Source organism: Nicotiana tomentosiformis, chromosome 7 (genome assembly GCF_000390325.3).
Source record: "Nicotiana tomentosiformis chromosome 7, ASM39032v3, whole genome shotgun sequence".
Classification (NCBI taxonomy): Eukaryota; Viridiplantae; Streptophyta; class Magnoliopsida; order Solanales; family Solanaceae; genus Nicotiana; species Nicotiana tomentosiformis.
Genome location: NC_090818.1, coordinates 53,219,449 through 53,243,897, shown reverse-complemented (window position 1 = coordinate 53,243,897; position 24,449 = coordinate 53,219,449). Strand labels below are relative to the sequence as shown.

General features: G+C 36.4%; 1 long non-coding RNA gene across 1 annotated transcript; it reads right to left on the bottom strand.

The window, feature by feature from the left end:
- Window positions 1-12,512: 12,512 nt before the first annotated feature.
- Window positions 12,513-16,794, bottom strand: LOC138896491 (uncharacterized). The gene is made up of 4 exons (XR_011409698.1): window positions 16,635-16,794; window positions 15,536-15,589; window positions 15,071-15,170; window positions 12,513-12,784 (listed from the first exon to the last, which is right to left on the bottom strand). It is a non-coding gene; the product is annotated as an uncharacterized lncRNA (long non-coding RNA).
- Between the last annotated feature and the right edge of the window lie 7,655 nt (window positions 16,795-24,449).

Below are 24,449 nucleotides of genomic sequence, written 5' to 3'. Positions count from 1 at the left end.
TCTTGAATGGAGACTCTCGAGGAGATTCATGCTCGTAGTTTTGATCTTACAGCCGAGATCGAGAATGCTAAGGAGCTCGAAGCCGAAGCCAGAGTGTTGGCCTTTCCTGATGATGATGATACCAGGAGTACGAGCGGATCTGAAAGCGAAGGAGGCCTCGAGGGCGAAGATGGTACTCCCGGAGAGGACTAAGTCCTTTAGGATTAGTATATTTTATGTTTCTTTTATGAGCATTTTGGTCTTATGTAGGGAAACTTGATCGGGCCATGCTGCCCTTGTAAATGATTTTTGACGTATATGAAAAACTTTCTTCCTTTCTGTCTTATAGGATTATGAAGTTGTATTCTAAGATCTGAGATTTAAACAATTTGATTAGAACTGAATTAGTATAGTCCATAGACTTTATGGTCTAGTGAGTGCTTGCTCGAACTCAAAGTAAGGTAACCCTTAGGTTTTTTATTTGAGCGAGGACGGTCTTTCGAACTCAAGACAAAAAACAGCCCTTAGGCTTTATGGACGAGTAAGTGCTTTCTCGAGCTCGAAGTAAAGTAACCCTTAGGCTTTTGTAAAAAAGATTGTTTATGGCTTTGTCCCCTTTTCGGCTTGAAAGAGTTTCTTATCATTCATATTTGTGAATCTTGTAATGCCTTAGCATGAAATAGGGAATTGTTCGAGAGTTCGAACAATTTTGTACTCATTAGAGTTTTTTAGGCTTCGGTGTTTATCGAAGCCTTTTACGATTTTGCCGGGGGTAGCCCTTTTAACAGGTTCATGAAAGATTTTGAAGGCCTATTTTGTTACGGGATTCGGACATCTCCGATCCGTGTTAATTCAGCCGCAGCCTCTTTAGTTCAGGATTTGCCTCTTGGGCTTATTTTGCCGTTTTACTTCGAGCTTGCCCGAAGTGTCAGTCCCCGAGTGTGCCCTTTTTCTTGGTCAGCTATTGCACGCCCCAAGTCTGGCATTGCGCCCAGCCTTGGCTGATTCTGACATTGCTCCATGCCAATGTCCCGTCCGCAACCTGTTGCCCATGATTTTACCGCACACGCCCGACGCCTGTCGGCCGCACATTGCCTTAGCCGCATTTCTGCCTTGTCTTTGTCAACACTTGATTCATCCGTGCCATTGCTTGTCTTTTGTCTCACATAGCTTTGCCTTAGCTATTGAAACCCTTTGCCATCAATTCGTGCCTCCATGATTTAGCATAGCTTGTACTTGGCGCTCCCACAACTTGAACTGCCCGTACCTTTGCCTTTGGCGCGTGCCGCTTCATGCTGCCCAAACTTGTCCGCACTGCCTCATCAAGCCTTTGCCAAGCCCATCTTGCCTGTCTCAAGATCTTGGCCAATACTTGTTCTCATGACAATGTTTCTCGTCCATTGTCCCGCATGATCGTTTTGCTCCCGCATAGGCCAACAGCAAGGCCATCACGCCCCAATCCTTGCCATAGCCGCGCCACGTCCGATTGACAAAGAATCGGGTTCTAACACCAAGGGTAGGCTGAATCTTGATTCTGGAGGATCATCACTGCGTGTCTCGTGGGACCAAGGAGAAGGTGGATGTTACAGGAAGGTAGCACCTTGGGAACAGAAAGTTGGAGTACTTATGTTTTACGACAGTACTTCATATGAGTTCATTTATGGAACTATCTATTGTTTAGAGCTCGCATACCAAGGTCCTTTTTTGGGTTTGTGGGGTTGGCAGGAAGAGGATTGACGAAACTGCAGAATGACACCGTCCAAGTTGTGATTGTCGGAAACTGTACAATAAACTGAGGTTTTGAGGGTCTAAGGTGCAAATGTTTCAGATGAGAGACTAACAGAGCACATCATCATCGCTGAAAATTTCAACAATTTTTTCTTTAAATATTGATAAATTTTTCATTTTAGTGGACAGTCATATAGCCTTGTTAGCCCAAACTTGCACAGCCTGTAAAATCAAGGGTTGTCTAAGAGGTCTTACGATCTTCGGAGTTTATATAATTTGATCTTGTTGATTTTTCGGACGACAGTCCCCGAGCGTGGGGGAAATTATCCAAACTCTGGTTATAGTCGGCCCTTAAGTCTGTTTACATAATAGGTCGAGAGTATGGAATTGTAAAGGAAAATACTTCTCTTTATAAATGATTATACATGCGTACATGTTTTGTGCCAGGGCTCGAGCAAACTATGCGGGCACGGTTCGTTTGACCGTTTGGCCCTTACAAATATTTCCTATCGAAACCCTGCTGCCGTGAAGTAACTTCCTCGTATCAAAATTGACATTCGAGGGCAATGCCCCCCAGTATTTGAGGTTGATTGTAAAGAAACCTCAGATACTATTGAATTGTTCTAAGTTAGCACGATCAATGGTTGCCTTATTAAAAACCTCATCGGAAACCCATTTGGGACAAAACCGGTCTAAGAAAAAAAGAGTGCAACGCGTACTTTAAGACCTAAAGGCTTCGTGTCGAAGAGTCCCTCACTGTTCCTGGTCGAACACCTGCAAGGGTTAGTTTTAAAATATAAATAAAAACGGAAAGGGTCGTACCTTAGCAGTAGTATCATTTTAGGTGCGATACATTCCAATTGTTTCAGTTGTTCGCCATTTGTTGTGCTGAGCTTGTAGGATCCCTTTCCGATGATTTCCAGAACATGGTATGGTCCTTCCCAGTTCGGACCCAGTTTCCCTTCATTCGGATTTTGGGTGTTGAGGGTGACTTTTCTTAGCACCAAGTCCCCAATGTTAAAATGTTGAAGATTGGCTCTTCGATTGTAGTATCTTTCAATCCGCTGTTTTTGTGCGGCCAATCGGACGAGAGCGGCTTCACGTCTTTTGTCCAACAATTCTAAGCTCGTATGCATGGCTTCGTTATTTGACTCCTCTATTGCATATCAAAACCTGATGCTAGGTTCTCCGACCTCGAACAAGATCAGAGCTTCGGCGCCGTAAACTAACGAGAACGTTGTTGCTCCGGTACTGGATTTTGATATTGTGCGGTATGCCCACAGAACCTCGAGTAATATTTCTCTCCATTTTCCTTTGGCGTTGGTTAATCTCTTCTTAAGATTTTGGATGATGGTTTTGTTGGTCGATTCGGTTTGTCCGTTCCCGCTGGGATGATAAGGTGTTGATAGGATCCTTTTGATCTTGTGATCCTCGAGAAATTTAGTTACTTTGCTACCGATGAATTATTTTCTATTATCACATACAATCTCGGAGGGCATCCCGAATCGACATATGATATGGTCCCAAATGAAGTCTATGACTTCTTTCTCTCTGACTTTCTCAAAAGCCTGTGCTTCAACCCATTTAGAGAAATAATCAGTCATAAATAAAATAAACTGAACTTTACCTGGGGCCGACAGGAGAGGGCCAATGATGTCCATTTCTCATTTCATGAATGGCCATGGGGAGAGGACCGAATGGAGTAGTTCCCCGGGTTTATGAATCATAGGCGCATGCCTTTAGCATATGTCGCATTTTCGAATGAACTCCCTTGCATTCTTCTCCATATCGTTCCAATAGTACCCTGCTCTGATTACTTTGTGGACCAGGGATTCGGCACTGGAATGATTTCTACAAGTGCCCTCGTGAACTTCTCTTAGGATGTAGTCGGTATCTCCTGGTCCTAAACATATTACCAACGGTCCATCGAACGTCCTTCTAAACAGCGTTCCGTCTTCGGACAAAGTGAACCATGCTGCCTTTGTGCGTAGAGTTCTCAATTCCTTTGGATCCAATGGAAGTTTCCTATTCTTTAAGTACTCTATGTACTTGTTTCTTTAATCCTAGGTTAAACTTGTAGAGTTTATCTTAGCATGCCCTTCCTCGATTACCGATCTCATGAGTTGTACGACAGTCCCCGAGTTGAGTTCGTTATCCTCGATCGACGAACCTAAGTTTGCAAGAGTGTCGGCCTCGCTGTTCTTCTCTCGAGGTACATGTTGCAAGGTCCATTCCTTAAATTGATGTAGAGTCACTTGTAGTTTATCCAGGTACCTCTGCATTCGGTCTTCTCGGACATCAAAAGTCTCGTTAACTTGGTTTACCACGAGGAGGGAATCACACTTAGCTTCTATGACCTCTGCTCCCAAGTTTTTAGCTAGTTCGAAACCTACAATCATAGCTTCATATTTGGCCTCACTTGTTAGTCAATTTTGCAGTTCTGATAGACTGTCTTACTACATTATCTATAGGTAATTTTAGCACGATGCCTAGTCCGGACCCTTTCGTGTTTGAAGCACCGTCCATAAAGAGGGTCCACACTCCCGAAGATGTACCCGATTTTATTAGTAGTTCTTTCTCAACCTCGGGTACGAGGGCCGGCATAAATTCAGCCATGAAATCTGCCAAGATTTGAGACTTGATGGCGGTTCAGGGTCGATATTCAATATCGTACCCGCTGATTTCTACGGCCCATTTGGCCAATCGACCTGAAAGCTCGGGTTTATGCAAAACATTTCGAAGAGGATAAGTTGTTATAACACATATTGGATGACATTGAAAATACGATTTTAGTTTCCTAGAGGCTCTTATTAAAACAAGCGCTAATATTTCTAAGTGTGAATATCTAGTTTCGGCCTTACCTAAGGTTCGACTAACATAATAGACAAAGAATTGCGTACCTTGTTCTTCTCGGACTAGGAATCCACTTATCGTTATCTCCGAGACTGCCAAGTACAGGTAAAGTTATTCGTCCACTTTCGGGGTGTGAAGCAGCGGCGGGCTCGATAAATACCGCTTTAGTTCCTCTAAGGCCTGTTGGCATTCCAGAGTCCATGAAAAATTGCTCTTCTTCTTAAGCAGTGAGAAGAATCGGTGGCTCATATCTGAGGATCTCAAAATGAATCGTCCTAGGGCGGCTATCCGCCCCGTCAGCCTCTGCACGACCTTTATATTATCCACTATCGTGATATCATCGATAGCTTTGATTTTATCGGGGCTGATCTCGATTCCTCGGTTGGACACCATGAAACCAATAAACTTGCCTGAGCCAACTCCGAATGCACACTTTTTGGGGTTGAGCTTCATATTGTATTTCCTTAATATATCGAAAGTTTTCTGCAAATTCTTTAAATGGTCCTCTGCTCGCAGGGACTTAATTAGCATGTCATCAATATAAACTTCCACCGATTTTCCTATTTGTTCTTCGAACATTTGGTTTACTAGGTGTTGATAAGTTGCACCAATATTTTTTAGATAGAATGGCATTACATTATACCAGTAGGTACCGTACTTAGTGATAAACGAGGTCTTTTCCTGATCCTCCGAGTTCATCTATATCTGGTTGTACCTGGAGTAGGCATCGAGAAAACTGAGAATCTCGTGGCCGGCCATGGCATCGATCATACGATCGATATTTGGCAAAGGAAAAGAATCCTTGGGGTATGCTTTATTCAGGTCTTTATAATCTATACACATTCTAAGTTTGTTTCCCTTCTTAGGGACTACCACTACGTTTGCTAACCATTCGGGGTACTTTACTTCCCGAATGGATCCTATTTTGATAAGTTTGGTTACCTCGTCCTTGATGAAGGCATGTTTGACCTCGAACTGGGGCCTTCTTTTTTGCTTTATCGGGCGAAATTTAGGGTCTAGGCTTAGTTTGTGAGTGGTAATTTCTGGTGGAATCCATGTCATATCGAGATGGGACCAAGCAAAGCAATTTGTGTTAGCTTTAAGAAAATAAATAAGTTTTTTCCTGAGCTCGGGGGTTAGCCTCGTTCCCAAGTATACCTTTCGTTCAGGTTGATGCTTGGCCAGTGTGATTTGTTCCAGCTCTTTGACCGTTGATTTGGTGGCGTCGGAGTCATCGGGAACCACGAAGGATCGAGGGATCCAGTAATCATCATCTTCGTCGATCCCTTGCTCCTACAATTGGGTCGAGGCCGATATTTGTGGTTGCTGTTTGGCCTCATGTTTTCCCTTCGATCCTTTCGTTAATGGGAGTGCCGATACTGGTATCACTTCATCGACTGAAAACATTTCCTTGGCGGCGGGTTGCTCCCCGTACACCATTTTTTTCCCTCCGACGTTGGGAACTTCAGTACTTGGTGAAGGGTCGAGGGCACTGCCCTCAAGTTATGGATCCAAGGCCTTCCGAGTAGGGCGTTGTACCTCATGTCACCATCGATCACATGGAACTTTGTTTCTTGGATGGTCCCGGCCACGTTCATTGGCAAAGTAATTTCACCCTTGGTGGTTTCGCTTGCCATATTGAAGCCGTTAAGTACTCGGGCTGTAGGCATGATTTGATCTTGTAGGCCGAGCTGTTCTATGACCCTCGACCGAATAATATTGGCCGAGCTACCTGGATTAATCAAAACACGTTTAACTTGAATTTTATTCATAAGGACAGATATTACCAGTGTGTTGTTGTGGGGTTGTAAGATGCCCTCTGCATCCTCGTCACTGAAAGATAAGGTACCCTCCGGTACATAGTCTCGAATCCGTTTTCCCCTCATGATCGACACCTTGGTGCGTTTGAATACGGGCCCTTGAGGAATATCGACCCCTCCAACAATCATGTGGATCACGTGCTGCGACTCTTCTTGCTCATTTTGTCTGTTTGAATCTCTGTTCTTGAAATGGTTTTTAGCCCGATCGCTTAAGAATTCTCTGTTTCTTTGATCTCCACCGTATGGCTGATATCGATCTCTGTTTGACTGTGGTTCCCGGTCAATATCCCTTTTAACTCTGTTAATGGTCCTGTTTTGGATAACCGGACCCAGAAGGAGTCCCCAACTGATCATCCTTGATCCTAATCTTTGACTGGTACCGATTATGCACGTCGACCCAGGTTACAGCTGGATATTCGATCAAGTTCTACTTCAACTGTTGTGAGGCTACCGAACTTCGTATGTTTAGGCCTTGAGTGAAAGCCTGAACGGCCCAATCGTCGGCAGCTGGGGGCAGATCCATGCGCTCCATTTGGAACCGAGATACAAACTCTCTGAGCATCTCGTTGTCTTTCTATTTTTCTTTGAAGAGGTTCGACTTTCTAGTCTCAACCTTTATCGCTCCGACGTACTCTTTGACGAAGGAATCTGCGAGCATGGCAAAAGAATCAATGGAGTTAGGTGGTAAATTTTGGTACCATATCATCGCCCCCTTTGATAAAGTTTCTTCGAATTTCTTCAGCAGTACTAACTCAATCTCATCGCCCTCTAGGTCGTTCCCCTTTATTGCGCATGTGTAAGAAGTGACATGCTCGTTGGGGTCGGTAGTTCCATTATACTTGGGAATTTTTGGCATGCGAAATTTTTTCGGAATGGGATTAGGAGCTGCTCTCAGGGGGAAGGGCTTTCGTACGAACATCTTTGAATCCAAACCCTTCAAAATCGGTAGTGCTCCCAGAATTTGATCAACTCGGGAGTTATATGTTTCCACTTTTTTGTCATTCGCTTCAATCTTCTTCTCCCCCGATTTGATTCGCTTTGTCAGCTCCTCGAACATTTTCAAGATAGCGGGGTCGGTTCCTGACTCATTCCCATTTGACCTCCCCAATACTGGTTCGGCTCTGTGAACAACTTCCTGTGATGGCTCGGGTTCGATCTTACTTGGCGCGTGGTTCTAATTTTAAAGTTGTGCTATTGCAGCTTGTTGAGCCTGCAGCATTTCGAATATTATTTGAAGGCTGATTTCGCCTTCTTCACCGCCATGTGAGTTCTGACCGGCTGATCGAACGCTTATGCGGATGCTGTTTTCGGGGTCGATATCCAGATTTACATTCAGGGCAACATGGGAACTGACGTCGATGGGGTCTGCAACTGGTACTCCCTCAGGGTCAACTGGAAGCACTTCGTTTCCTGGGGTGGCCACGTTGTCGTTTTCGCCATGAAAACCAAGGCCGTTGTCGATGTGTATGGGTACTGTTTGAGAGTTCGACATGTTGATCCTGGAATCAAAAATGCTTACAAGAACAAGTGTAAAGCAATGTGTGTTATAAAAATTAGCACCAGGCAATCACTATGGTACTTAGCCCTACGGTGGGCACCAAATTATTTATCCTAAAAGGAGAAAACAATTGAATTTATATATGGTTTTAAGGACACGTGATTTTACTTGGCATAAACCAAGAAAATATGCAAACTGATATTGAAATTAACTATAAAGAAAAATAAAAGCAAACCAAATGAAATATGTAGCTTGGGTCCTTGAATCAAATGAAGCAACAAAGGAAATACAAGCGAAGTAAGAGAGTATTGGGAACCTTGAGAAGAGAATATTATATTGCTTTTTTACCGTCTGAGGTGTCTTTTACAAATGATTAGACCCCCTTTATATAGTAGAGGAGTCCTACTCTTGATACAATTCTAAATATAGTAAGGACTATCATGATAAGCTAATTAATCGGCCTCTTCTTGATACGTGCCGTGATTTCCGCCGAGATTCTCCCCCTAATTGCAGCTGTAACGGCCTTTTATTTTTTGGCTCGATCTTGATCCTGACCGATCTTGATCTTGGCTGATCTTGCTCGGTCTCTGGGTCTTCGAGCTCGACCTCGATCTTGATCGGTCTCTGGGTCTCGAGCTCGGCCTTCCAACTTCACATCATAGCTCGATATTATAATGACGAAGCTCGATCCATCATATTCTAATTTTGATTAGTCACATGAAGGACAAACTCGATTTTGACCGTATACAAAGTAGAAACATAAAATAGATATGATGAACAAGCACTGTTATGGTGAAATCATTCACGTTTGCGCTCTTGAGCGTGGACAATATTTAACTATATATTGTATAGCTAGTAAAGATAAACATAACAGTGCATATTCATCATTTCTAATTTATTTTGCAATTTTTATCACAATTCAGTGTTTTTCCATTAGAAGTTTTACGATGAGAGCAAAAGAAAATGACAGCAAAAAACTTCTTGTATAAATTAATAAAACTCATCGAAAAATGCTGTTCAAGTGGGTTATTATTCCCATTCAAAAGGTAAAGTGGAATTAGTTTTCAACCATTAAAGGTTAAGGAAATTAAGTTAAATTTACTTTTTCTTTTCTTTTTTTCCTTCTTTTTCACACAATTAGCAGAAAAGTATACAAAGTTCAACTGCACAATAGTAGTATAGATTCTAGAACCATTTGAGATTCAAACATGTGTCTGACATTTATTTGCTGGCACTATGAAGGTTGTAAGGGTAGGTCTTAAGTAATAATCAGGAAATTAGAGAAAATCGAGAGGGGGACTCCAAAACCGTGTCAACCGACAAATCTGAAATAGTGTGCCCCTGGATTATGCAATAATTTATGTCTGAACATACACACTCTCTTAAACAAACAATGATAGGGAAATGAAAATTTTGAGGCGCATGCTAACAAAGTACACATTGAAAGTAGAAAAGAAAAATAAATTATTTATAAGGAGTTGGATATTCTTAATAGTGTGAGACCTTTTGGAGAAATTCATGTGGGTTTGACCAAAAGCGAACAATATCACACCATGTTAAAAATATTTTTGGGTCATTTTAGTTCAGAACAACTCTTAAACTAGCTCAACCAAATTTAAATGATTAAAATTATATGTTAGTGTAAAAGTTCTATACGCTAGTTTATCCAGCTGTAGCTGAGCCCATTCAATTAACTCAAAGATATGATTTTTTGATAGTATATTCCTACTATTACTAAGAGGGAATGAGAGCTGCCTCAAGAAAAATTTGACCTGTATCCGGACACAATTTAGGTCATAAGGGTACTTCAAATGCTATTGGCTGAAAATATTGATTACAGTAGCTCCCTTGGAAATTTTTGAACAAGTTGACCAATTTACCTTTGCTCCATATCCCACGTGATCACAACACGCCTAAGATTCAGAAATTATAAATGGACCTCACACTTCATTGCATAGTTCAACACTGTCTGCTATGTTTCACATAGCTCAATTACGTGAACCAATGAGAATAAATGGGCCATTTGCACTGTGCCAATCGTTGCCATATACGATCCTAATGTTTAAACCAATAAGAAACAACTTTAAAGAATCCAGAAAAGCAAATGATGCTTTGGACTTTTGGAGATAGTTCTTTGAATCAAATTCCGTGTAGTTTCAAACGTTAAAATTAAAGTAACTGAGGCTTCCAAACAAGTCCTAAAATTGTGTGCTTAGCTTGACAACCTATAAAATTTGACTTCTCCAATTTATTAATGTTGGGTAATTTTTATTACTAAAACAAATACTATGGGAATAACATGTTATTAACTTTTGTAATACATAGCTACTCAAAGATGGATTTGAAATTAAGTTTTGTAATACATGGCTACTCAAAGATACAACAACAACAACCCAGTATAATCTCATTAGTGGGGTCTGGAGATGGTAGTGTGTACGCAGATCTTACCCCTACCCTGAGGTAGAGAGGTTGTTTCCGATAGACCCTCGGCTCCCTCCCTTCAAGAACTTCATATCTTGCTCTTGGGGTGACTCGAACTCACAACCTCTTGGTTGGAAGTGGAGGGTGCTCATCACTAGAGCAACCACTCTTGTCAAAGATGGATTACTCTTGTCAGCTACTCAAAGATGGATTCAAAATTCAAATTTAATGGGTTTAAAGTTTAAATTTAATAAATTCAATATTTAACATTGTTACCACTAAACTCATTGTACTTTAGAAGTTATAGGTTGATAATTTACTTTGTTAACATTTTAGTGAACTTTCCCATGTATATTCATTTTTTACCGCCATTGATTGTTGGGTTCAAAATTTAAATTTAACGAGTTCAATATTTAGCATTGTTACCACTAAACTCATTGTAATTTAGAAGTTAAAGGTTCATGATTTACTTTTGTTGACATTTTAGTGAATTTTCCCACGTATGTTTATTTTCTACCACCGTTGATTATTATTAAACTATAAATCCAATTTTTTTGTAAGAGAGATTGGTAACATGTAAGTGCAAAGTCTAGGTAGATAACCTTTCTTGTGGTTTTGTAACGTATACAAACATTAAAGAACAAAGATAATATGCAAATTTCAAAAGCCATATTTTTAAAAAAATGATATTTGTAATTCTAATTCAAACAGATTGAATGATGGCTGAAATGATGACATGTGAGTTACTCCATACATTTTACCTTCTTGGTCGACCAAGGTTTTTGCACTTCAAAGTAGTTATCCTTTAAATTCCTGATATATTATTAGGAATGAGAAAGAACAATAACGTTTTTTTTTCTTTTCCTAATTTACCTTAACTGGTGCAATAGTATGAAAAATTATCATTGGTATGTTATAATATAAAAATTATCATTAATCTGGTGAATTCTAACTTGATCTTGAAGCGGGCGGTCAACTTTTTTTTTTCTTTTGGTGTATATAATCATGTGATTGGTTAAACTTCATCCTAATGTACGAATATATGCTTAATTTGGATTCAACTTTGCTTCAACATGGAAAATTAAAAGAAGGATCGAGCACTTTGATGTTGTCTTATATTCTTATCAAACATATAAATAAGATGTCTTAGTGAATATACACATAATGAAACTAAAATATGTAGATAAAGAAATTTGTATTTGAAAAATATCATTCTTTTTGGTACAAAATAAACATGAAAGAGTATCACATTAAAAGGAACGAGAGTACACTTTTTAAATTTTTTGGTATTCAATTTTTTATAAACGTCTACAAACATTAGCATAGAACTTTTCATTGTTTTATTTTACATAATATATTTAATTATGAGTAACTTCATTAGTTTCACATTATAATAGAGGTGTAACAATATAATATTATTGATGTTTCTTAAAAACAATTAACAGTAAAAAGTGGCCAGGAAAAGACAAAGGTAAGTTACTAAGTCAAGATTTTCTAAGTAGCTTCTAACCACGTTATTTACTTATGATCATGTATATCGTTCTCATATGTTTAAAATTTTAACTAAAAGCTCTTGAAAGATGGCATTGTTTAGCTGTAAATGTTTGACGAAGAGAGCATAAAATCACATTTCTAAATACGTTACACCAAAATTTATTTATCAAATAAAAATATTGTTACAATGTGTAAAGAATTATCCAATATATACCATCTACCTAATAAAGCTACTCCATAAAATTTTATGTATCTACTTTTTTTTATATCTTGTAAGCTTTAATTTTTAGAATTAGGCCCGGACTTAGCACGGGCTAAAATAACTAGTTGTGTTCATAAATGGAAAAATTACAAAATCAGAAACTAGAACCCACTTGTTCAACAATAGTTGTCCCGTTAAAGGACTTCTAAAGTAGCATACGTGTCTTCGTCCCCATCCAATTATGGCGATCATGTCTTAAAGGTCCATAATATCAAAAAAAAAAAAAAAATTGTAAAAAAAAAAAGGCATACGCCTAAAAGAAGTTTCCAAAATCTATATTTTGAGATTGCAAGCATATAATTTTTTCTACTTCATCAATAAGTTGGGCCACTGCACATGAGAAATACAGTAAATCTAAATTTTATTACAAGAAAAAATATACTATTAGAATAGACTAGGTGGGGGGTTGCCCTTGCCAGCACGAGCCCAACATTATTTAACTTTGTATGATTTCTAATTGTAGATATAATAAAATTGATATTGTAAGCGTAGAATCAAGTAGAAAATATTACATGCTAATTGACATGCTAATTGATAGATGCCTATTTGCATACATTTTGATAAAAAAAAAGATATTGTTAGTATCACATTAAAGGATGCTTAAAGTGCCACGTTAGTTACAACAGGTATGACATAACTATTTACATATTAGCAAAAGGTGATGCCTTGTGTATGCGATGTTTGGTCTTCTTTCTGATCTTCTTTTTAGTAGTTCTTGACCAAAAATGCCTGCAAACAAATAAATATGTTATATTTCATAGTCAAAAGAAGCCAACATATCTTCAAGGCAAATAATGTATTGCTAAGTTAGTGAAAGTTGTTGAAGTAAATTAACGTGGATTGCAAAAAATTATCCAACTTTCTTTTCAACATTATATGCCATGTTCTATCTCGAGTAGACTGTAACCTTTAAGCTGGATATCTAAGAAGAATCTATAGCAACTAAGAGCAGATATACCAAAATAGAACCTAAGCCAAGAAGAATTCCAAAGGAGTTGCTACATACCAAACTTAGAATTCACTAATAAACAGCCAATCAATAAACATAGGAAATTATATCAGAAAGACTATGGTAGTATCACAGATGTATAAGGTTGAGGATATGCACAAGGTTGAGGATATGCACAGTAGAGTAGAGACCATGTAAATGGACAGGGAATCCAAGTCTTTTTTGAAAAATGGATAAATCAAATCCACAATCCCTTAAATACACTGGTTTGAACGTTCAGTGGCGGAGCCACATTGAACCAAGGGGTGTCAGCGACACCCCTTCGCCGGAAAATTACACTATATTGCTAGATATTTTATTTTATTTTATGTATATTTACTATACGTTGACTCCCCTTGACTTTTCGATGTATCTATTTTTTTATTTTTTGACACCCCTTGATGAAATTTCTGGCTCCGCCACTGTGAACATGCAATATCTTGGATAGGGTATCCAAGTTACAGTAACCACCAGAAATCAATGGATATAGTTATTAACTAAACAGATCAGTAAAAAATTCTTTAAGCATATAAAAACATGACATAATAAATCTCATCCAAAATCGAGAACATGCACAGAAAAGGAACTGGTCAACGACTTCATATGATATATAATGTATCTCAAGTGAGTTATTAAAACTATAGTTAAATAATCTTTCCATAATTGGCACTCTGCAATTAAAACCCAATCCTAATTAAGGTGTGTAATATTTCATGCAAGAGTTTTGCAGCACAGTTCATGGAGCTTTCATGTGCACATACCATTTAAGAGAGCTATTTGTGTACATTATATATCATAGAAGCTCTCATTTTTTTTTTATTCTGTATCTCCGCAAATGAGTTTATGTATATGAGAGGCTAATACAGGAAGAGATCATCAGTTGGCAGTTAAGGTATGTAGGAAACAACACAGGATTTATTATATAATGTTACTAATAGTGCATTCTTGTGTTCGTTTACGATACTACATGGAGATTCCAATAGTTAGATTCTAATCGAACTAAGCATGGCCATTTGAAATATCTATTATAACTTTAGATAACTTTGGAGGGTGATTAGGAAAAACAGAAACAGTAGGAAAATCTCATCAAGAGAATAAGTGACCAGAGGAGAAATTTCTTGCATGCACCTTCTAGTCGCTTCTTAGTGATCTTGCATGATTGCTTCTAAGAGCAGTTCCAAAATCATACGCTAAGTTAAACAGTGTAATAAATGCCTAAAGGCAAAGCTTTAAGTTCAGAGAAACAACTAGTTTCATTCAAGATTACGATTATAGAAGATTTCAGTTGGTTCTAAGGGTAGGCAGTCTTGTTCATTAAGTAAGATATAGACAACATCAAATCCAAATAACGTTGTCTATGTCGTGTTTCCTGAACTAGCAGAAAAAATGAATCACACGGACACATCGGATGCATAGATTTTTTTAAAAGGAAATAGAACGAAAGCAAAGCAATTGAAAAAAAAAACTTCTGAAAAAAATAAAAGAAAGAAGAGGTATAAAGTACCCGTGCTTTTAACACATGTATCTCGACTGAATTCTATAGTATATTGTATGATTAACATGGATTAGACATAAAGGATCAAGCAGACGTAAACTGTTGTACATTATTAAGAGAAGCAAAACCAAGCTGTCACATCCAGGGGCGTACGCAAGATTTTGGTAAGTGGTGTCCAAATTTTAAAAAATAAGTGAATGAATAAATTACTATAATGAAAAGCGGCGTCAGTTTTTATATTTATACTCTATTTTTATTTTGTATACTATCTATATATAGATATTTAATAAAATTCTGACGAAGCGGTGTCACGTGACGCCGCTTGCCGCAAGGTGTATCCGCCCCCGGTCACATCCAACAATAAGACACACACTAATAGGAAGCTTTGAGAAACAATTTAGAAGCATCATGAGGTAGGTAGCTATAAATTAGTGGATTAAGTTATCATCGACTTGAAATCAACTAAATTTTATCTTTGAAACTATATACAAATTCAAGAGAGTGATTAACAAAGAACTCGAAGCATAATTACCTGATTAGATCACGTGATATGGCCGTCTGCTGTATAAGTATAGTATCCAATCACAAGTTTCAGCCTAGAAGGTATTGATGGATCCTCCGCAGCCATTTATCTACAAAGAATTAAACACTGATTTTATTAATTGAGAGGTTACAATAATCTGATGAAATAGCAAGGTTAATGGCACATTTTCTCGTGCTCGTGCTAGGAGAGCCTCTTTTTTATAAGCTTGCATCATTCTATATAATTCGCGTCGCCTAGCTTTCTTGTCATGTATTTTTTCGAAGTTTTCATTTTTATGATTTTTATTCGACATTTCAGTCGTCTACTCACTGAATGTGAAAGTCAAGTGCATATTGACATTACTGAGTGTATGTTCAACATTGGCTAATATGCATGCATGTTTATACTAAGTAAAGAATCGATGCAAAAACTTACAATACCTATACATAAATGATTAGAGGTCAGAAAATTTACCTTCCGACGCTACCGAATAACACGATACACGACAATCACAACGGATCGCAAGAACTGCAATAACAAAGAGAAAAAATCGGGGGAAAATACTATTAGTAATAGATAACTCCAACCAAAACAGAGGAGAAAAATGAAAAATTAGAACAACCTAAGAGTTAGAAGCAGTCATGCACGATATGATTAAACAACAACCAGTTTGATCATATTGTCCCTATCAGTTAGGGAAAGATAGCGCCGCCCAAATAATTTCATAAATAAAAACCTTAAATTAAGACCTATACAATTTAGCGTATACACCAGCCAGAAAATTGCAAAGTCGAGAAGTATGTGATTGCAAAGTAGAACCGAGAAAACCCAAATCCAAAATTCAGCACGCTTCGAGATCAAACATGCTTTTTATCGCTCGATTTAACACACACCATCGAGCTGTAAAATTAAAATTTGTGAACAGAACCTAAAATAGGGGCAACCTACAACATTAATAGGGAAAATTTAAGATATGGCAAAAATTAAAAGAAGGGAAACAAGATGTGAGGAGCAACAGAGAAGAAATGGGGGGGGGGGGGGGGTGGAGAACCTACAACAGCCACTGAACTTCAAAATTTTCCCACATCAGTATCATCAGCGGATTGAGATCGAGAATTGATCTCAACCCAAAATTTTGCATGGGGGCTGAAATTAAGTGAAAGAGCAAATTCCAGAACTGAGCCATTTGGATCAAGGATTCAGTCCGGATAACGCACTGAATCAAGTACATGAATACTATTTAAGAAGAATTCCCCAACCCACTTCTGAATTCCTTGAAAGAACTGAGCCATTTGGTTAGAAGGAACGAAAACAAATAACCAAAAAATGGGCAAAATATCCCTTTTGAAGTCGACGTTGGAATGGGACGGCAGAAAGTGGGAATTTTGTTCTATTGGCAAATAATGATGGATTTTGCCTCTGTAGAATGGATCAAATTTGGAATCAAAGGAAAGTGTGAATTCTGCCGAATTTGGAATACAATAAAGTGCAGGAGTGCACTGTTTAGATTTGGTAACTGACAACTTATCAGATGCAAAGCAAAAAACAGGTGCAAAATTGATTAAAAACATACCTGTAGATAGAAGCAATTTGAGGAAGATGAAGAGATCGCTGAGAAGCAATGTAAAATCCGAAAGTTTATTATGCAAACAAAATGGAGGAAACCTGGAGCCCGTTTGGCTTAGTTGACACAAAGTGTGTTGATAAGCATTAAGGTTAAAAAACAGTTAAGTGATGGAACTTATTTAACAAATAAGAAGTTACATGTTTCGATTTAAATGCTGAAACTGATAATAAGCGGTTAAAATGTTTGTTAAATAGACGCTCGTACATATTTTATTGTAATGTAATGACTTAAATGCCTCTTAAACTATTCACACTAATAAATGTATACTTATACAAGATTTTAAATTCTAAATTGATAGAAGTATAAATTAACTTATGGATTTACTTTTAGTTCCAAATTGATTAGATTAAATTAGTATTTAGTAAGTATATATTATTTTAGCAACAGGGGGCTAAAGTACAATAAGAAGATCATTATTACATCGTCAATTTTCATTACCAACACAATGCAATTAAAAATAAATAATTTAGTTCATATTTCACAATAGAATATTGAATGATGCAAAACAGCCACGTTTTCAAAGAGATGAAGAAACTCGATTTACAGAAGATAGATTTTTTCTAACTCAAATTAATTTGATTGATTTATGTTGATGATAAAGAGCTTTTTGTTGTTCATGATGGTGGACAATATTTCTGAGAAATAAGCCCGGGAAAAGATGACGGAGTGAGAGTGAAGAATAGAGTTAAGAGTTTTATTAAGATAAATGTATTTTAGAATTATATAATAATAATAATATGAACAAAATAGTAAAAATTTTGGTTAAACTAAAAGTACTTATAAGTTGAAAAGTCATAAGTTGGAAATGATCAACTTGTGACTTATGGCTTATTTTGGTTTATAAACACTTGACTTATAAGCATTTTTGGTGTTTACCAAATATGTAGATAAACCGAAAAATGCTTATAAGATAGTTTGATCAGCTTATAAGCTTAGCCAAACATCCTCCTACTATGTTGTCTATGTAAAAACACTGGAGTCATATAAAACTTTACACGTAGTATTTGTATAGAAAAAATAAGCCACGAATGTAATGTTTACCAAATATGTAGATAAACCAAAAAATACTTATAAGATAGTTTGATCAGCTTATAAGCTTAGCCAAACATCCTCCTACTATGTTGTCTATGTAAAAACACTGGAGTCATATAAAACTTTACATGTAGTATTTGTATAGAAAAAATAAGCCACGAATGTAAAATGACTTAGAATTGATATGAAATGACTTAAATACCCTCGAGCTTTTTAAAAAAGACTTTTAAGCACAGAGATCGAAACCACCAGCTTTTCTAATCTATATATAACTATAACTATAATAGCTATAACTATAACTATAATAACTATATATATATATATATATATATATATATATATATAAAATAAAAGGATAGGCAAAAGCACATTATTAAGACAAGAGGCATAACTACAAAAAGCTAAAGTGGCATTTTTAAGACAAAATAAACTACCTTTTTAACTAAAAAATCCTTTTTAAATTTTGAATTAATTAGTTACTCTATTTGAATTAATAAATATAGATATCTTATAATTAGCTATATTAAAAAAACAAAAATAAATAACTACTTATTCAAATTGGGGAGTAATTTCAAGTTGGAGTTTTAAAGTTATTTTAAAATAAAAAAACGAAAAATAAGAAAAAATAAAATAAATTAGCTACAATAAAAAAAACGAAAATATTAATAATAAAAAAATAACTACCTATTCAATTTGGGGAATAGTTTCAAGTTGGAGTTTTAAAATTATTTATAAAAAAAAAATAAAAAAATAAAATAATTGCCAATTCAAATTGGGGTGTGGTTTCAATTTGGAGTTTAAAATTATTTTAAATTAAAAAAGGGGATTAAAGAAATAAAAAATTATCAATTTAATTTGGGGAGTATTTTCTTTCTAATATATTAGTCTCTCTCTCTCTCTCTCAATTTGCCAAATCAAATTTGGGAGTAGTTCCAAGTTAGAGTTTTAAGACAAAATAAACTACCTTTCTAACTAAAAAATCTTTTGAATTTTAAATTTTGAATTAATTGGTTACTCTATTTGAATTAATAAATATAGATATCTCATAATTAGCTATAATAAAAGACGAAAAAAACTTACCCATTCAAATTGGGGAGTAGTTTCAAGTTGGTGTTTTTAAAAATATATTAAAATAAAAAAACAAATGAAAAAATAAATTAGCTATAATAAAAAACAAATATATATAAATAAAAGTAATATCCATTCAAATTGGGGAGTAGTTTCAAGTTGGAGTTTTAAAATTATTTTAAAATAAAAAAACTAAAATAAAGAAATAAAAAAACTTTCAATTCAAATGAAAAATATAAAAAGTCAAGTGGCATTGCTAAGACAAATATTTTTCAAGTGGCATTCAAACTGGGAGTAGTTTCAAGTTGGAGTTTTAAAATAAAAAATAAAAAATAAGAAACAATTAAATTAGCTACAATAAAAAATGAAACATATTAAAAAATAAAAACAAAAATAAACTACCTATTCAAGTTGTGGAGTAGTTTTGGTTACTCCCTTTCTAACTAAAAACCTTTGAATTTTAAGTTTTTAATTAATTGATTACTCTATTTAAATTAATAAATAAAGATATATTATAATTAGCTATAATAAAAAGGAAAAAAACTACCCATTCAAATTGGGGAGTAATTTCAATTTGGAGTTTTACAAATATTTTAAAATAAAAAAAAGAAAAAAAAAGAAAGTAAAATTAGCTATAATAAAAAAATAAAAAGATATATAGTAAAAAAAGGAAAAAATAATTATCCATTCAAATTGGGGAGTAATTTCAAGTTAGAGTTTTACAAATATTTTAAAAAAAATATAAATTAGCTATAATAAAAAAATGAAAATATATAATAAAAATTATCCATTCAAATTGGAGAGTAGTTTCAAGTTGGACTTTTAAAATTATACTAAAATAAAAAGACAAAAATAAAAAAATAAAGAAACTTTCAATTCAAATGAAAAATACAAAAATATAAAGATACTATTAGGATATTATACATAAGATAAGCTATATATATATATATATATATATATATATATATATATCTTTATACTCTTTATATAAAGGAATGTACGAACAGAGGAGGATAGAGATAATTTTATGATATTTATATTTTGAATTAATTAAAAAATAAAAGATAAATAAATAACACTCAAAGAAAATTATCAATAGTATTAAGTACTTGCTAATTCAATAATAAAAATAAAAAGGATCAAACAATTTATTTGATTACTATATGATATATAACCTTTAATTTTGATTAGATTGTGTTATATTTCTGCACACTATATTAAATAATAAAATTAAACTAATATTTATTAAGTTAATATGATATATTAGATCATAATTTTATAAGATTAATATTCTATCAAATTATACGCGCATCGCGCAGGTTATTATACTAGTATATGGTAATAGTAATGCTTCCTACTTTCAGCTGAGAACAGAAAATTTTAAAAGTCTCAGAATACATCGGCAGTCCCTTTAACTTGTTTTCACTTCCCATTTTAACACTTATTTTTAAGATCGTTCTATTTAAACACTCCAATCAGCCCTTTAGTGTGTCTTCTAGACACAAAACATGGCAAGGCAAATGTTTCTCACATTTTTCAAGCGCGTGAAATGATTCAAAAAAAAAACTCCTCATACTTATTGCAGAAAAGTAAATAGTTTTTGCCAGAAAATTCTCCACTTAACTTCTCTTTTAAATTTTCAGTGTAGGATTTAATACTATGTACATAAATGAGTAATTCTAAGTTATGTCAACCTTCCGTTTCAAGATCGAAGCTTTTGCTTTAATACATATAATTTAATGATTATCTCATTTTTAAGATCCAAGCTTCCATTACAATTCTTACTCAAAAACAACCGTGACTAAGAGTAGCGTTCTAGCCGGAACAATTTAGAGTTTTTATATGAACAAGAACTACTCAAATCGATCCAACTGTTTTTTATCAAAAACTATATAGGGGGATTGTATTTGATGAGAAGAAGCATGTACAATATCTGAACCATGTTGAATTGGCATGAAATTGGAATTGGCAGTTTGTCGAACTCCTTGTATGCTCAACTTGCCAAATTCTCCATTTTCAAATTCGTCGCAGTTGAGTGGATCAAATATGAAGAAGAGGGGTTAGAAACACTCCCCTGGGGCGCATAAACTGTTTGGCATTGGTTTTGCTGCATTTGATTGGCTTGAACACCATTTTCGGTCAAATAGAGCTCGTCGGAGCTTGGAGCTTCATCGTAGTTGCCATTTTTGAAGTTGGAATGCTCTATATTTTAATGGGGGAGATCGATTATAACCTGGGTAAGAACCTCCGGCGCTTTATGTCCAGCCAGGTAATAATTGTTTACTCACTTCTAAATTTATTTATGTCCAAATTAATAATTTTTTATTTTTTTATATTTCAGATCTACCAATGTTGAATAAATAAATGTATAACTTGGAGGTTTGTGGAAGAATTTGTTTGATTATTAAAAGGAAAGATGAAAGAATGGTGAAGAAGAGGCCCATATTTCTACTGTATTGGCAGAAGAAGTTTGGGTTGGGGGGTCGGGGGTCGGAAAGATGACAGAGGGTTCTTTTCATTTTAACTTTTTTCTTTTTTTAAAAGTTTCCTTTTGAAGTTAAATCCACGTGTCTCTTTCTTATTGGTCATTCTGGTGTGTGAATTACACGCATCTATCGTGTTTGTTTGCCTAAACTTTAAGTGTCTGGATGACACATTAAAGAGTTGGTTGGAGTGTTTAAATGGAACGACCTTAAGAATAAGTGTTAAAGTGAAACGTGAAAACAAGTTAAAGGGGTTGCCGATGTATTCTGCAGAAACTTTAGATCTAAAGATATATTTTAATAGGAAATGGTAATCAACAACGTTGTTCTCTGTTCTTGTCAAAGGAAGATGTCTCACACAACTAAGTATTTGAAGGCATAGGCGGATCTATGTAGGGCATTGAGGATGGCACGCCACCCATGGGGTAAAGTTTTATATATGTATTGATATTTTGTTGTAGACTATATAACTAAAAGGTGGCACTTGGAGTCACAAATCCATTTTAGGTGCCGTGGTTAAAGTGCCAACTCTCCATCTTCTTGATGTAGGATCGAAACTCAGTTTCTATGTTCCCAAGCTAGTTTCTACTTGTTCCATTTTCTTTCCTCTTTTTGCTCCCTTTCTTTATTTTTTTTAATTCTTCAATCTTCATCTTTGCATTTCTGTAACGATCCGACCGGATATTTTGAGTATTTGCACTTTGCTCGAAGGTTTATGGGTATGAGTAGCTCTGTATAATGTATTATGACTTGTGAGAATCGTCGGTTTTGGTTTTCAGGTTATTCGGAATCGAATTGGAAGAATGGATTTCATTGTTGAAGCTTTAAATTGGGAGAGTTGACCAAGTTTGACTTTTTATGAATTTGAACCAGGAACGGAGATTTGATTGCTCCATTAGCTCCGTTGGGTGATTTCGGACTTAGGAGTGCGTCCGGATTATGATTTAGAGGTCCGTAGTGGGATTTGGCTTGAAATGGCGGAAATTAAAATTTTGAAAAGTTTGACCGGGAGTGAAACTTTTTGATATCGGGGTCAGAATCCGATTCTAGAAATTAGAATAGGTCCGTAATGTGAAATGTGACGTGTGTGCAAAATTTGAGGGCAATCGGATGTAATTCGATAGGTTTCGGCATCGGTTGTGGAAGTTAAAGTTTCAAAGTTCATAGATTTTGATTTGAGGTGTGATTCTTCGTTTTGATGTAATCAAGCGTGATTTGAGGTCTCGAGTAAGTCCGTGTTATGTTATTGGACTTGGTAGTATATTTGGACGCGGTCCCGAGAGTCCCAGATGAGTTTTGGACGAGGTTCAGATCATTTTCACTTCATGTGCAAAGCTGGAGGCTGCTGGTTCTGGTATGATCGCACCTGTGGTTGGTTTGCACAGGTGCGATGCACACAGAAGTGACAAAGGCATCACAGATGCGAGAATAGTGTTGGGTGTGGAAAATCACAGAAGCAGAGATTTGGGAGCATATGCGATGCCGCAGGTGCTGCATTTCGAGCGCAGGTGCGGAGTTGGAGGGTGTCAGCAAAGGTCGCAGGTGCGATGTGATTTCCGCACCTGCGATGGTGCAGATGCGGACAGTGAGTCACAGAAGCGGAAATGGTGAGGAAGCCTAGCAGAGCAGGTGCGAGGTGTTTCCGCAAACGCGGTGGTCGCAGGTGCGACAAATTTTCCGCAAATGCGAATGTGCTGGGCAGAATGTTATATACAAGGGTTCGCGATTTTGGCTTCATTTTTACATTTTCAATCTCGGATTGAGGATATCTTTGGAGCAATGTTCACCATATGAATTGGGGTACGTGTTCTCTACTCGGTTTTGGTTATATTCCATGAATCTATCTTCGATTTTAGCTTTTGGTTGATGAATTTTAAAGAGAAATTTGGGGGTTTTGGCCTAAAGTTTCATAATATGAATTTTCGAGTTTTGAACATCGAATTAGAGTCGGATTTGAGTGAAACTAGTATGGTTGGACTGGTAATTGAATGGGTTGTTGAATTTTATAAATTTTGTCGGGTTTCGAGGTGCGGGCCTGTGTTGGGCTTTTGCCCAATTTTGGGCTTTTGATTCAAGATTTGATCTGTTTCGATCGGGATTGGTTCATTTATCATTGTTTTATGTACTTGAGTTGTTTATGGTTAGTTTCGAGCCGTTCGAAGGTCGGAACGCGCATGATAGCATCTTTGGAGCACCGCTTGGCTTGTTCGGCAGTGGTATTGGCTTATTCGAGGTAAGTAACACTTCTAATCTTAGTACTGGGGGGTATAAAACACCGAAATATGTGTTATGTGATTGGTATTGAGGTGACACACATGCTAGGTGACAGGCGTGTGGGCGTGCACCATGTGAATTGGGACTCTATTGTTTCCATGACACTGTATAGTGGTCCTACTTTGTTGATATCCGTATTTTCATCATTTGATAAAGTAGTTAAGCTGTCAATCATGCTAGATATCATGTTTAGGCATTTTGCCGATATTGTTTGGAGCCATAGTGGTCGTTTCTTACTGTCATCTCACTGATTTCATTGGTATTTCGTACTCAGTCATATTCATGCATTCATATCATATCTCAGTCTCAGTTATTTATCGATACTTCATATCATTGTTGTCAGGATAGTTTCATGACATTGTGAGCCCGTGAGTGAGACTGGAGAGATTGATGACTGAGTGAGACCGGGGGCCTGTTTGTGAGGATGTTGTCACTATAGCACGTGAGTTATCTGTGCGATTTTAGATGTTGATATTATAGCATGTGAGTTGACCGTGCGGCACGTAAGTTGTCCGTGTGATTCCAGATATTGATATTATGGCACATGAGTTGTCCGTATGGATTATAGCGCTTGGGCTGAAAGGAGCCCCTCCGGAGTCTGCACATTCCCAGTGAGCGCAGTCGACTATAAATAGGGATCGAATTGCACGCCGCAGTGGGTATGGTACAACATTGAGTGTTTGAGTGTGTTGAGCATAGTGAGAGAGAATGCGAGACAGTGAGATTGAGTACTCTGAGTGTATGAGTACATGAGCTCACCATCGAGATGCATTGCATTTGACATGCGTACTTGAGATACATGCATAGAGGTGCATTTCCATCTGCTACCCAGTTTTGGGGACATTTATGATTTTACCTGTATCTTTACATGTAGGCATAGATAAGTACCTTCCTCATGCTATCT